Source organism: Crocodylus siamensis, chromosome 4 (assembly GCF_052110815.1).
Source record: "Crocodylus siamensis isolate JL-2025a chromosome 4, ASM5211081v1, whole genome shotgun sequence".
Lineage (NCBI taxonomy): Eukaryota > Metazoa > Chordata > Crocodylia > Crocodylidae > Crocodylus > Crocodylus siamensis.
In genome coordinates this window covers 92,488,224-92,503,730 of record NC_143398.1, presented here as the reverse complement: position 1 = coordinate 92,503,730, position 15,507 = coordinate 92,488,224, and the positions used below count along the sequence as shown (strand labels likewise).

At 39.4% G+C, this 15,507-nt stretch overlaps 1 protein-coding gene across 3 annotated transcripts in view; it reads right to left on the bottom strand.

The window, feature by feature from the left end:
* The window catches only part of CDK17 (cyclin dependent kinase 17), a 153,745-nt gene that overhangs the window by 27,658 nt on the left and 110,580 nt on the right, over nucleotides 1–15,507 (bottom strand). The window lies entirely within an intron of this gene.

Here is a 15,507-nt window from a genome sequence, read left to right as displayed (position 1 = left end):
GAGAGGGCTTCCTCCATCCAAAGAATCAAATACTAAACAATTTAAAATGTAAAATTTACTTTTTTGACATATTTACTGTTTCAAATACTTCTCACTATGTGAACTTTTAGAACAGTGGTGGATCAACCCCTGGCCTGCAAGCCAGATCTAGCCAGTGAAGCCAGGCTGTTTGGCCGGTGGGGGTTCCCTGGGGTCTGGAAATTTTGTAGTTGGAGAATGGCTACTGCATTAATTGCCAACTTTCCTGCTGTCACATTTCCAAACCCATGGGAACCAACAGGCCAGGTAAAGTGGCTTTATGTATTAGGTAAGTGCTCATCTGGATCTGGCATGTAGGGTCAGGCCAGTACATTAGATCATACCTGGAGACTAACCCCGTGTGCCAACCCAGTGCGGGATCTGACCCATCCTGTAGACCAACCCTGTGCTGCTAGCTCAGCCCACAGGGCTGGAAGTTTGGGCACTGCTGGCTTAGAAAGTTGAGCTGAGTAAAATACATGACGTTTTCTGTTTAATTAAATTCTTCATTACATTTTGCTCAACAACAAAAAGTACATGGTAAACCAGATATAGTGCAGCAAAAATGACTTAACTTTTGGCAAACGTAAGCAGAAACAAATAACATACTGTATTTACTTGAATATAAGATGAGGTTTCCCCCCCCAATCAGCATAGGGAAAAAGCCCCTTGTCCTATATTTGTATACAAAGTGTAGAGGGGAGTGGCTCTGACTCTGGCCCTGTACCCTGCACTGTGCAGCTTTTGCCTCCTCCCTTCCCCATACTGTCAGGCCCAGCTTGGCTCTGGCTGGGGCTAGGGTCTCTCCTGGACATCGAGCACTGAATTCCTTTCCCTGCTTGGCCAATCAGCAGTGCTGACACTGCTGCATGGCCAGGCAATGGCTGAGCTTCCATGTGCTGTGCTCTGGGAAAAAGCATCCCAAGCAGCATCTGACTTTAAGAGGGGAGGCAGAGGGAGGAAGAGGCAGAGACTGAGGGGAGCTGGGGTGCAGGTGGCAGGAAGGCTGTAGGGAGAAGGAGTGAGTGGGGCAAAGGGCCACTTGACCCCCACCCCTAGTCCCTGCTTTCTTGTGGAGGAGAGGAAGGGGATGGAGGGGAGGGAAAGATTCAAGACATACCTCCAATATTTAGATTCTATACCTGGAAAATTATATCAAATTTGTAAATTTTCCATATATAGCCTGTAATAACGGAGAGGGGGTTGTCTTATAATTGAGTAAATATGGTATTTGGTCTATTGATTTTCTACTGGTCATTTGCATTTTGTCTTTGATTTAAAGGATATCAGGAGCTGAGACAGCAAATATTCTCTTTAGGGGTCAGTTGCCATCACAGATGTATGTAAAACACACAACCAAGATACACAGCAATGATGACAAGCACACCATGTTATCAAAATAAGTAGTTAAAAAACAGTGTGTCTAGTACCTGGCAGTACCTTCCCCTATACACACTCTAACTCTAGTATCAGTGCTCTTGGATGAGCAGAGAACGACTCCTGATTTCCAACTTGGGCATCTAAAGACCACCTCATCTCCCCTACATTTCCATAGTAGTGAACATAGGGTAAGATACTAATGGGTCCCAAGTTTAAAGCAGAAATGAAGCTGTTGGCAGCTGGATAATTCTGAATGAAGAATTCTTGACTGGAATTTGTTCCTCTCCTTAATTCAACAAAGGAAAGAGTTTTTGACATTTACGACAGGTTGCAAGACCTACCTGTTCTCTCAGACTCTGTAAGGTAAGTACAAACAGTCAAAAACCCTGACGCTGAATTGATTCAATCTTCCCAGGTTAGTCTGAGCTGCATAGATTGAACCAATAAGTAAGCAAACAGCCATTCATTTTTGATTACAGAAAGGCAATTGCATGCCTGTCATAGCTCAGGCCAGAACCCAGGGGGTGCTACAGCATGCTGCCCTGCTCTGCTGGAGCAGACAGCTTGGGCCAAAGCTAGCCCACCCACCTAGAAGGTTTGCAGGGAAGCTGCAAAGCGTCTTGGGATCCTGGGGGACAGAGTTAACTTGAATTTGGAGGAGATCTGGGACAGAAGTTCTATAAACTGATTTAACTTAAATCAGTTAAGTCTGATACTACATCCATCCAGGTTCATTTTAAACCAGTTGCAACCATTTTGAAGGTGGCTTATGTGCACTGAACTTCTGCTGTGTTACAGATCTGAACCAGTTTCAATCACTTACACTGGTTTGCGCACGATTTCTGTTCCTAGCCTAAGTGTTGAAGTTTTACGGACTAGTTATCTTCACAAGAATTTAAACGTGGTGTTATATATGAATTATCTGGGAGTATTAACTGTATCTGTATGTAAAATAATGGCTAAACAAATATTATCACTTTGAAATAAATACATAAAAGAAGTCCAATGGAATTTGGCAGGTGGAGTTTTGCACAAGGATGAGTGCACCACATTAGGCCCCTGAGGACAACTGACTTTTTAAATAGCCTATATATTATAGCCAAGGATTTGCAAACATTTTTGGCGATATGCCATTGAGGTCTGAAGTGCTGTCAGTTGGCTCACAACCAGATGACCTCTCTTCATTTCAGTCTCCACACATCCTAGAGTGATATTAGAATCTTCTGCAAGTAAGAGTAGAAAATGATGATTGTCTTCTTTATTTGAGTGGTATTTCATGGAACAAGAGAAAGGTGCTTATCTAGCATAAGGGTTTTGTCCTTGCTGGATTTCAGTGTACTGCTGCAAACTTGGATAGGATAAGAACTTTTGAAAAAGTCACAAGAATTTGAAAAGCTCAAAAAGTTAATTCATTATAAGGATTATCACTATCTCCCACTGTGATTAGTTAATTTCTATGGTATATTTTTTCATCTTTTCCAAAAATCCATATAAACAGGTTTAAACCTGTAATGATTTTAAAATTCATATATCAAAATTGAAAGTTTCTAAGAAACAGAAACCTGCCTGTCAACAGGTCACTTACTCTGCTGCCTTTAGACATGCAAGTCAACTCTCTTCCTAAAACTTTCTTGGATCAATTTTTTTTCATCAGTACAGCCTTGAATTCACAACAGAAAAAAACCTTTTCTTTCCAGAGAGAAAACATATCTCTGGCTTCTCCCAAGCTTCTCCCAACCTGCTTTCTCAGTACACTCTTGGAGGTCTTAACCTCCTTTCTGTCTCCACCCTTGTTATCTGGTCATCATCACTTCCAGCTGGCCTCCAGCTTCCCAGTCACACAGACAATTATCCACTGACCAGATGCATGTGGATCCGAGCCCTCATGGGGTTGAACACCTTTACACTGCCAAATTGCTATTTTTTAGAAGTGAACCTTGAAATATTGGTAAAACTTTCCATCTTTTTTTCATTGTGTAGACAAGCTGTGCACTCAATTTCATACCAAATATAAAATAAAATTCATAGCATCATATCACTCTAGGATGTATGGAGACTGAAATGAAGAGAGGTCATCTGGTTGTGAGCCAACTGACAGCACTTCAGACCTCAAAAGTGAATGTCTGCTCACTCGTTTATTGGTTTAATCTACCGAGCTTCAAGTAGCTTACGAAGATAGAATTTATTCAGCCTTGGGCTTTTTTGATGGTCTGTACTTAGCCTCAAGGTTTAATTCATGCTACTGATGCATTATGCAACAACATAACCTTCCCTTACCAGTTTTTTAATATAATCAAGCTTAGTAAAATAAGGCAAACAATGGAAAGGTCATCTTATTCAATGGATTAAAGCAGCAAATCATTAAGTGTAGTTTGTTTTGGGGGGGTGATTTTTTTTTTTTTAAAGAAGTGCTCAACATCTGTATTTCTAATCTACAATTTTGCCTATGCAAACGATAACATCTCTGCCTAACTTATCATAAGAAGTATCAGCATTTATATCTCTCCTCATAGCAATATGTAAATAGACTGGTGTGTGACTCAGGCCCCTGCTGTCTTCTGAAAATTCATAGAAAGCCTCCTTGACATTTAATTTCCCAACTGCTTCAAACTGTTATCTTTCAGAAGTACTACTATTCTATGAATTTAGGTTTTTCAAGAACTCTTGTACTCATTTAATAGACTGTAGTTCATTATAATGTTTAAAAGAAGCAGGTTTGGCAGGAGGCTTCTGAACTAGTTAAAAGCTGTATGAAATTAAGATAAGGCATTATTATATCCAAGCACACAATTATGACCGTTTCCTATTTCATGTTGTTTGTTGGACAGTACATTAACTGACTCTGTAAAACAGGTCTTCTCAATTGGTGGGGCACATTTCAGAGGCTGATGCTGGAAAAGTATTCCGCCAATTGGTTAGGTACCACCAACTAAGGGGAAAGGAATAAAATACAGAAAAATGACTCCAGAGAAGTTAGTCAGGAAACAGAAAACTCTCACTGCTTCCTCTCAATCTTAACCCCACCCAGAGCAACTTCCTTCCACTCTTCTGAAAGACTCCTCTCCAGACACAATGTTTGTCCATACCAGGGCAAGAAAGTGTCCTTGGCCAGGATGGAGCCAACTATGCTCCACGTACCTAAATTGATAATCACAGAAGTTTGTTATTAGGCCTCAGTGACCACCAGGGATGAAACTGGGGCACAAACTTCTGGGTCTGATGTGCATCAGCCTGTCCTCTCTAGGACTAGTCACTGAGGCAGGGCAGATACAACCAAGATGGTGCTTGCTTCACAGATAATTCTGCAATCTTGAAGCCTGCCATTGCAGACCTGTAAGTGTTATGTGGAAAGAAAGGAACATTCACACTTTATGTTATTTCTCTTAACACCTTTTGGATCCCAAATACTGTCACTTTAACACTCAAGGCCTAGTTATTAATAAGTGTGTGTGTGCGCGCGCGCGTGTACACACACTAGACAACAAATCCTAGTCTAGTTTTTCTTTTGCTAACCTAAGGGATTGTGGTATACCTGTTTATCTGGTGGGGTGCAGAAAAAGGTAAGAATCAGAGGTGGAGGTTACTGTCAGAGGTGGAGACAAAAATATTTCAGTTACAAGAGAGATTTTTAAGTTCCTCCTCCCATCTCCCTTTGCTGTCTGGAGCTATGTGACATAATATCAGTTTGGCTCACTGAGCTTTGAACTTTAAATTCTTGTCTACTCTGCCCATAGTCCATAGTTCAGGGAGTGCAAGTATGTAACTAATTACTTATGTGAAGGCCACAGACTGACCCAGCCAGAACGCACCCCCCCGCCAAAAAAACCCAAAGTCCCATGACCTATTTTATATACTTGATTCTCTAAACAGCATTTTTTACCAAGAAGAGAAAACAGATGACCCCTCTTCCCCCCACAATAAAGGGATGCCACTGTTTATGTTTTTAGGAGTGCAGCTTTTTATCTATACACATGGATTTTATAAAAACAAATCTGTATTGAATCAACACAAACAACTGGGAGGGAGGGGTGTGAAAAATCCGTTGTTGTTTTTTCATTCTCTGTTAGGAAAATATTGACACCCCATAATGTTATCATGTAATGCTGTCATATAGAGTGCTTGAAGACCTAAAAAAACCAAAACAAAACGGCGCTTCATTTTAAACTCAGCTGAGCCCAGCGCACGCCCAGAAGAGGCAGCATGTTACTTCAACCCGGCTTGCTTGAAGTCTGTAAAGATCAGGTGCTTTAATGGAGCTTTTTTGGGCATTTTTATCTAATAGCTGATTGAATCAGCTTTATCTCAGTGCCAAAAAGCCCCGCTGAAGTGCTTGATCTTTACAAATACTCAGAGCCAGGTGGAACAAATGCACTGTTTCTCCTGGCAAAGTGTGTTTTTTTTGCCATCTACAAGCAGCCATAACGTAATAAGATTAAAATACACCCTGCTCAATTCGTTAAACCTTTTTCGGGAACAACGATAACAAAAATCATCTCTCTCATTTCAAATCTAGAAACCCATCAGCTTTTTAACAAAAAAAAAAAAAATTTTGTTCTTACCAGAATCAGAAGCTTTTTATGCCACCAATATTCTATGAAATAAATATTTAGAGTAGCCCTCTAAATAGCCCACTTCTATTATCAATTTTACCTAATTATATTAGAAAGGAACAGTAAAAAAAGTTACTTGGATTGCAAGACAAACACTCAAATGCTAGAAGTTGCCAGTTTTCCCATTGCATATATGCCTTAATTTGCCAACTTCTGCACTGAATGAAGTGGGGATCTAGCAGAAAAAAATGTAATGCCATCAGTACACATTGTATTATGATGTAAATTCACAAAAGAAACCAAATTAGGATGGCACCGAGATTTGTAAAATCTGGTGTTTTCTATTGTGAATATCTGACTCTGTAATCTAAATTACACATTTTTACAACATTCATTTTTTTAAACTTGATTCTCTAGCGTTTGGGTTTTTTTGTGTCCAAGGAAAAAAGTAACATACAGTTTTGGGATGAAGTCTGAGATTATGGGAAGCCCAGTTTGGTTATCTTACTTCTCCCACATACTAGCCCTTAAGTAGCTTCTTAACGTGCATAGTTTGGTGCTATTAATTTTGAACACCTCCAGTTATACTTCTTTTCCTATATTACACAACATACATCCCATCAAATGCCATTCTCTCTAATTAATATTACGTGACTTCTCTGAATCTTTTAAACTTTTATTTTTAATGGTAAGGCAACTAGGATTAGACACTGCCATTCAGGTTGGACAAAAGGATTCATTTAAAATCCAAGACTGAGATGTCCTCAGAGTACACATGTACTCTAATGTGTGCAGACAGATTCTCAACAATTTTATTTCCAACTCTAACAGTCATCAGTAGTACTGTATTCAAAAACTCAGATTTTACAGACAAGTAAATTATGAATACTGTATGCAAAATGAGCAGCCTTCACGAAAGTTAAAATAACTGCATTTTCATGTGCAGTTGTCTTTAACTTATTTTGCCAACTAAAGCAATCTGTAAGACAAAGCTACTGCTGGGTTTTTTTAGACTAATTTTTTTTTCTGTTTGATTCTTCTGCAACTGCCTGTAGGGATATTTTGTCAATGGACAAGTCATGCTGGCCAGTTTGAAAACAGGTGGGCTGTGAAGAATTTAGTCACTCTATCTGACAACAATGTTCTGAGACTTAAAGAATATTGAGTATGTTTCAGCAATTACTCAATTCCCAGCACTGCCCATCTAAACAGCTGGGATTACAACAGTAGGTTACTTTTAATGAAATTTTTCAGCAAAATTCAGGTTAATCATATTTTCCTGCAGAGCAGGAAAAATATATGTAACAAATAAATATGTATCTCGATCCTGTATCAAGCTGATGTCCCACTTTGCCATTGCTATAGACTTCAAATATTTAGAGCCTTATTTTTTATTTTCTTAATAAATAATTATGGAGCCGTTCTTCCAAATGATATATTCAGAAATGTTGGGTGACCACAGAGAAAAGGAAACAATAAGCTTTCACTATCAACTGACAGTACCCTCTCACCCCCACCTTTTTTAAAAGCTGGGCAATTACCAAAAAGACATCAATTAGTTTTTTAAATGGTAAGACACCACCCACATGAGAGAGAGAGAGAAAGAAAGAGAGGTTAAAATTGCATGTGAAACACCCTGTCTGGTTTATGCATCCTTCTTCTAATTTACCTCAAACATTTTGTGCCAGTTATATCAACGTATCGAAAATGACAAAGAGGCACTTCCTCACCTCACAGTTTACCTTACATGTTCTCCTTTTGTGTGTTATCTGTGTTCTTAATGATGCTTTATCAATGGTACAGAATCCCGATAATAAATTACAAACACTTTTTAACACCTGCTTGGGAGCCACATTTACATTTGTTCCCATCCTGACTGCTCAGAAAGACTTATCATTTTGATGTTTATGGAACTAAAACAGACACGCAGGTTAGAATGCTTTATTTGAACACACTTCTTTCTATCAGGTTTTCTATACTGTATGTTCTGGCAAAAAAAACATGTAATGAATTCCCCATGCCAAGCATTTTCTGCCTCTTGGCACTGTCACACTAGGTTTGCTGTGGCATTATACATCTGTCCCAGCTACCCCACAGTACTTTATTTTGCGTGGGAAGCTGATAAATGCTTTCTGATCCTATTCAGCTTCCAAGAGCTGCAGTGCTGTCAAGGCAATATCAAAATTACTGCTCCTGTTGTTTCATACAAGTCAGAAAAAGAATAGGAAGACTCCCGCTGTTTCTGGTTCTCTCATATTTTGTACTTCTTTCAGTTATTCTGAAATAATGTTGTGAACAACAGCTTCCTCATACACTAATCCACTTACGCTACCCCCATTTTTAAGAGTGCTATCACAGGCAACTTGTTTCCTTTTCTCTCAAATTTTTATTTCTCTAATTTGACTCAATATAATTTTACTGTTTTTCACTGTAGTTTTATAACTACTCTTCTTACCCTATTTCAGCACAGACCTCCAAACTACTCCTCTTTTTGTATGTTCCTCTTTTGATCTGTAAACGTTCTTTCACATTGCCCTTTATGCTGGAAAGGCCCATATTTTTACCTTGTGGGTTGTACTTCCTCCCTATCACTGAACTCCTAGAATTTGTGCCAATGTGCACTTTTATCTACTTTCCCCTGCCAAAGATGCATTGCTTACATTTTTGCAAGCATAAATGTAAATAAAACAACTTCCCCCAGTTTACTGTGTAGTCTCAGCTAAGGTTTGCCACACACCTCAGTTCTCTATTTGTAAGTAAGGATTCCAGTTACTCAGCCACACACAATGCTTTAACAGATATGGATTAAGTAGTAGTACCAGGAAAAAGTACTTTTTAAAATATAAGCTGTTCATGATAACTCTATCTTCTGATCGCTCCGTTCACTGAGTGTTTGATTCATGTGTATTATGAAAATGAGAATAATGGTAGTATTTTGTGCAATGCAAACAACAATGCCAATACTCAAAAATAAAAAGTTATAAGCAATAACAAAAGAGCAGTGCCCTCAGGAACGATTTGTCACAACATTTGACTCCAGCTCCCACTGTGCTACAATATATATCACCTCAAGTAGGAAGAGGGAGAAAGGAAAACCAAGCCTACTTTCATTGTTATCTTCCATTAATGTGCAAACTTGCAAATTGTTGCTTTCTGTTATAGTGGTAATAGAAAGCAACAATTAATATTTTCCCCTGGAAAACTGGGCTACAAAATGCTGTCTATCCCTCATTTGCTAGAATGGCACAACATTTCTTTAAGGCTGTTCTCTTCATTTTCTGCTTCCCATACTCACAAGTGCAATTAAAGAAAGAATATTGAAATTTTTCTGTCAGTGAGATAGGATATGGTGAAAATGAAAGTAGCGCTGTAGTATTAAAAGAAAAAAACAACATCCCTAAACCACCTGGTCTCAAACACCAATGATTTCTTTAGATTCCCTGATTAACTGAGTTGTATTCAGGCATATGAGACATTTAATTTCCAGACCATTAGCATTAATATCTTCTTCGGTTGTACATGTTGGAACAAAACAGCAAATACATGAAATGTCAGGTCACATTCAAAATGGACTTTTGGATATGGTCACTAAGGTTTTTTAAAGTCACCACAAGGAAGAGAACTGTACCTTCAAGTCTACAGATGTCAATCTGATTGCCCAAATAATCCACTATAGGTCAAATCAAAATGATTTGTTCTCTGGTGTGAGTAAGTATCAGCCTGAATCAGTCATCTCACCAGTTACAGCTAGCGTTAGCAAGATATGTCAGCTGCAGCCACAAGCTGCTCACTAGTTAAGTCATGGTACTTTTGTTTACTAAAGAATACTTAATGAGATCAAACAAACCACATCATAATGCTGTCTAATCTACATGGCTCAATATTGTGTCATGTTTATCCTAAAAGACACTAGTTATTTGTATTATATACATTTTCACACATGCACTCACAAATAAAAATGTTCATAATCTCTTACATAATATCATGAAAATTATTACAAAGAAAGCTTTTCTTTATAACAGATAACTGAAGAACTAATGTGCAAGTCAACAACTTGTACTTATATACTTTCTGAGGATCCTACATGGTGTCCAGTTGTTTTTTTGAAAGCTGCCTCATTACATTTTGTTACATTTTTGTAACGTAACAAAAATGGCACACTCAGAGCCAACAGGATTCTCTGAAGAATTCTGACGTAACAAGTCTGCTGAGGCAGAAGTCTGCAGAAAGGACTAAAACCAAGTGTTTATCCTCATCACCATTATTATTTCGTTAGATTATTTAGACTATAAAAACTCTGCTGCTGGGAAAAAGAGAAACCCAAATCTACACATACCAAGAACCCCATTAATTCTTAACAATGTACAAAGTTAGTTACTTTATTTTTAAACAAACCTTGACTAATAAGCATTTTTGCCAATTAATTTTAATATTGACTGTGTAAGTTGCTTTCCTATTTGTATGCATTTATCTTATCATCACGCCCAGCCTTTCCATCTTGACCTTTTGCAAGACAAAAAAAGTCTATTAATATGCAGTTATGTGCATAGTAAGTCTTTTTGTTATGTGTCTGAACAGTGTCTGTTACAGTGGCTCTCAAGATCCTGCCAGAGATGTCACTGCAGGCAGGTAGAAAGAACTTCCTCACATACCTTCTGTTGAGCCAGGACAGGAAGCAACTATGGTTGCTGCTTTCCCTGTAGGCCTTACCAGTCCAACCTCACAAGCTCCTCCTGGAAACAGAGGTTCTGAGACTGTCCTGCATTTCTCAGAGAAACATGTGGGGTTAGCCTGGGAAGGGCTGTGGCAAGACCTCATGCTTGAGCCATGGCCCTCTGCACTGCCCTGCAGGAGACAGGCTTGGCTGGAGCACTCTTGTGCACTGACCATCCAGAAGAGCTGGGTAGAAGGACAACTAAGGCAGGTAAGATTACCTTCCTTTCCTCCTACCTCCCATGGGCACAGAGGAGTTTTGCAAAGGGCACAAAACTCATTACTTGCAACTCTGCTCTTGCCTGCTCTAGGTTTATCAGAAAACCCTCATACAGGTAGGAGTGCATGGCAGCAGCCTGGTTGAGAATTGCTGAGGCAGTGCAATAATGGTTCTCAATCAGGGCTGTTGCCAAATTCAGAAAATTTTGGAGGAGCACCCAGACTCCAAAAAGGTTGGGAGCCACTGGTCTGGTACAAGAACACCTTTAGGCACTGCAATAATAATAATAAACAATAACAATAATTTTGAAGTACAGCATTTTACTTGTTACTGGGAGACATTTATATAATAAAAATGAACACTTCATAATTTAAAAAAAATCTGTCAGTTGCTAACATCCAGATTATGGTTCTCACTCAGAATGAGAGAAAATATTGCCTTTAATAGATTTCAATATTTTAAAAGTACCTAATGGGTTATTATGCAATACTTATCTATCCTTAAGCCACAGGCAATGTTTAAATGTGAATCATATTACATGATTTATTGGCTTGCCACATCAACATCCTGCATCAGGCACACTCCCAAGCAAGAAAGGTAGTGACTAATACTTCCATCATATAGGAAATGTTCTACAGAGACTGGTTTACAACTAATTGTTTTATAACTCAAATATGACTTTCCTTTACTGACAGCACTAACATATAGTCAATTGATGACTCCTCAAACTGGAATAAAACTATATTTTTCTGCCTGGTGCAGGGGGCTGGACCTGATGCTCTTCCAAGGTCTGTTTCAGCCTTACAATCTATGAATCTATAGTAAGAAACCTCCTTTTTAAAGTAGCAGTTATTAAAATACAACTCAAATATATGAACCTCAAATAGATTTCCTCAGATTTTTGCAGTCATTTCCAAAATTAATTTAATTAAGACAATACATTGCATAGGATCATGATTTCTTGTCCCTGTACTGATCACTTTTGTTCTGCATGGATTATTTTCTAATAAGTTAGTTAAACTACAGTGTCAAACCCAGAAGGTATTTACTTTTATGATGCATTTAGATATTCCCTCCCTGAATCAGGATAACCTTTGTAGATCAGGACCTAACTAATGAAAAGATGGGGAAAACCATTTCCATCAGGACTTCTGGTTTTTAACTGTACAAATAAGAGTCAGTGCTTGACAAATCATTTTTCCAGAAATTTGCCATCCAGCCTCAGAGTCCACAAATAACTATCAGATGTGAAATTACCTTGGAGCAATTAGAGAAAACACATTTTCTCTCCCACACCATGACATTTATAAACCATTAGTTTTCTAGTCTTTTGGATAAGGACATATTACAAGAAGAGGGACTGTCTAACTTACCCAGTAAATATCAATGGTCTTTTTGATACTGATATTAAAAACTAGAAGTCTTAATGTCTAATTTTAACACTTGGAGTCAGATTTTCCTCGCACAAAATCTATTTCTAGTAACCAACAAAGCAAATTCATCACTGACAAGAATATAAGGAGGTGTTACTTTAAAATTTTACATTGGCTATGGCTATGTAGAAGAGAATACTGTAAAGTACAAGCCAAAAAATTAAGAATGCAAGGTTCAGATTTACTTATCTGAACATGGGAAAAACCTTGCAACAAAACTAACCTGGCATCTCTCCAGAAATGATGTTTAATAGTATTTAAAAAAAAACAACAACAACTCAAAAAACACTCTCTCACTATGGCTCATTTTGCATAAGCGGCCAAAAATAAGTATTTTGAATATCTGTTTTAGAAATAGATTTAGTAGAATTTAAACTCTATAGATATACTGTATTAGCTATCCAAGAACAAATTAATAAGAATTATGCTTTTTTATAATGCTTCCAGGGAAAAGAGAGAAGTTTTTCTTTTCTTCTATGGTTTTGGAATGATAAAAACATACTGTACTATACAACACACTGGTATTATGGCTAGAACTGCTTTCAACAATTGCAGGATTCAGTAACTGAATTCCAGATGCAAAAGGTTTCCACAGCTATTTCAATAAACTTAAATCCAAGTGAGAAATATAGCTATATATTTAAACAAACTGTAGAAAACACCAGAACTCTGATAAAAGGTATGCAATAAATCCTCCATTATGAAGTGTCAGTTTAAATGTAAGAAATGAATATATATTCACACTAAACTTGTGTTATAACTTGTGGTCAGAGGAGCTCTGATGTATGCCTTGGACTGTTTTTTATGGTTACTGTTCAGCATTTCAAGAAGCTCAGAGAGAGATGGAATTTGAAGAGAATGGGAAAAGGAAAAAAAACCTCGTAGCTCTGTCTTTAACTATGCAGTGTTCTCATTCTTAAGAATTACTGAGTATTAGGCTCCTTATCACGCTTCAGGCTGAATTCTCCTAAGCTCTTTGGGGACTGCTGGCCCTTGAGAGCTGTGTTAGCAGGGTAAAAAACAAGCCATGCATCATGTGCCACCCCCCACTGAGTTTAAGTGCTGGTTTCTGAATGTTCCAATCACTTCCTTTGATTGTGTGGGAGACAAAACTCACATAAAGAAAAAGACAAGGCAAGAGGATGAACTTAAGATAAAAATATGCCTCAGAGGAAACCCTCTCTCTCTCTCTCCCCCCTCCCCCCCAACAACACTAAGAGGAGGTGGTTGAGCAAGCAAATATTCTGAAAGAATTACAAGGTAAATACATCTCTCTTCTCTAAAGATACCATCCGTTAAAAATTCTCACTCCTGGAGCACAAAAAACTAAAGACAGAGATCCCCACCCCCAACAAAAATTCAAGAGAAACTGCAGCTTAAGCAACAGCAATTCCAATGCCAACATGAGGAATTTCCTATAGGGTACTGATAGACGTGCAAGTCCTTGCTCTAACTCATGGCGCTTTACATAAAGCACTATAAGTTAAAGCACCCTCCCCCCAACAGACGTTCACCTGTTGGGAGACTGGGGGGGGAGGGGGAATCAAATTTACCTGCAGGAGCCCAAGGATCTGCCCCTCTCCCCCAGCTCCCTCCCCAGCTCCATGCCTGTCTGCAGAAAGGGAGGGGGGAGAGGGAGTGAGCTGCCAGCTGGGTTTTGCCAGGCTGGGCTGGAGGGGGACTGAAAAGGAGAAGTGCCCACAAGGCGGGGTCTCCAAACCACCTGCCCCACCTCTAGCTTAAGCCAGGCAAAACGGCTCGCTCCTTTTCCCTCCTCCCATCCTGCCAGCAGCCATTTCAGCACAAATTAACTCTAAGGAACAAAAGTTCTCTACAGTGCTCTAAAGTGGAGCATCTTCATCTGATCCTTGAGATAATCTGTTGTGTGATCAGGCACTTTAAAAGCATTATGCAGCCATGCAATGTGTCACAGAACAGCTATAGGGCACTTTCAGGGGGCCGATCATGCAACAAGCATAACTTCTGTCTGTGCTCACAATGTCTCTTAATAACACTAATAATGAACATTAAATACAATATTCAGTTCAACAGAAGAAAAACAACAGAGAAATACTGCATGGTGAAACTGTCCAATTCAAAATGAGCAACGCCTCAACATGAAAGGGTCTGACTTAAGCTTGGAAAAAACTTCTGCAAAATGGTGTATGAAACAGTATTCCTCCCTGGAACTGCACCTAAGTATTAATACTCTATATTAATTGAATTACTTTTTATGACAGACCACTTTTTAACAGATATCTGTGATTGAAGCATCCCCGAAGAAGGCTGATGGCAGTTTTGTCTTTAAATTGAGAAAGCCTTAAATACAGTCTTCTTGTTTTAGGTCAGTCAGGTCACAGCAAAGTGACAGGCAATTAACTATCCCATTTGGACATAAAACTTATAGAAAAAGCACTGAAGAGAGTGTAGTCATAAAAAAATGGAACCTAAATTGAGTGGTATTTTTAAGAGATCTAGCATCAGCAGGTGGAAGTGCAAAGATACTTTCTGCATACAGCATAAGCATGCAGAATGCTCCTTGGAATGGGTAAGTGTGACAAACACTGGAAGAAAAACTCACCGAATCACACTTACAATGTGACCTTGGAGAGGATGTTTATATGATGATATGCATAATAGGCCTGTGTGAAAAGGCTAGTATTTGCTTTGGATTCAGCCAATTTGAGGGACAGTGATTCAATTCGGTGACTGGAATCACTGTCCCAAATTGACTTGGCCAAATCTGAGTCGGAGATTCAGCTGCTGCTGATTCAGCCGAATCTCCAAATCACACAGGCCCCATCACCCACTTCTCCCAGCCCCGTCTAGCCCCAGCTTCCGGCTCTTTGGGAAAAAAGCCCCCATTCACCGGCTGCTGCCAGGTGGAAGAGGCGATCCTCACTGCCCCACACTGCATGGGGGCCTCTGTCACGAGTCTCCTGACCCCCACCCACTGTCCCAGCCCCTCCCTCCCCACCACGGCTGCCCTGCCTGGCCCCAGCTCCTGGCCCTTAAAAGCAAACGCCTACTCTCAGGCTCCTGCCAGGTGGGGTGGGGCATCCTGCTGCTCCCTGCTGCCCCGTGGGGGGCTCTGTCACAAGACCCCCGAAGCCCTGAGGCTGCTGCAGCAGCCGATGAGTCATTTTTCTGTTGTTTTGTTTAAAGGGCTGGGAGCTGGGGCAGGTGGGGCAGC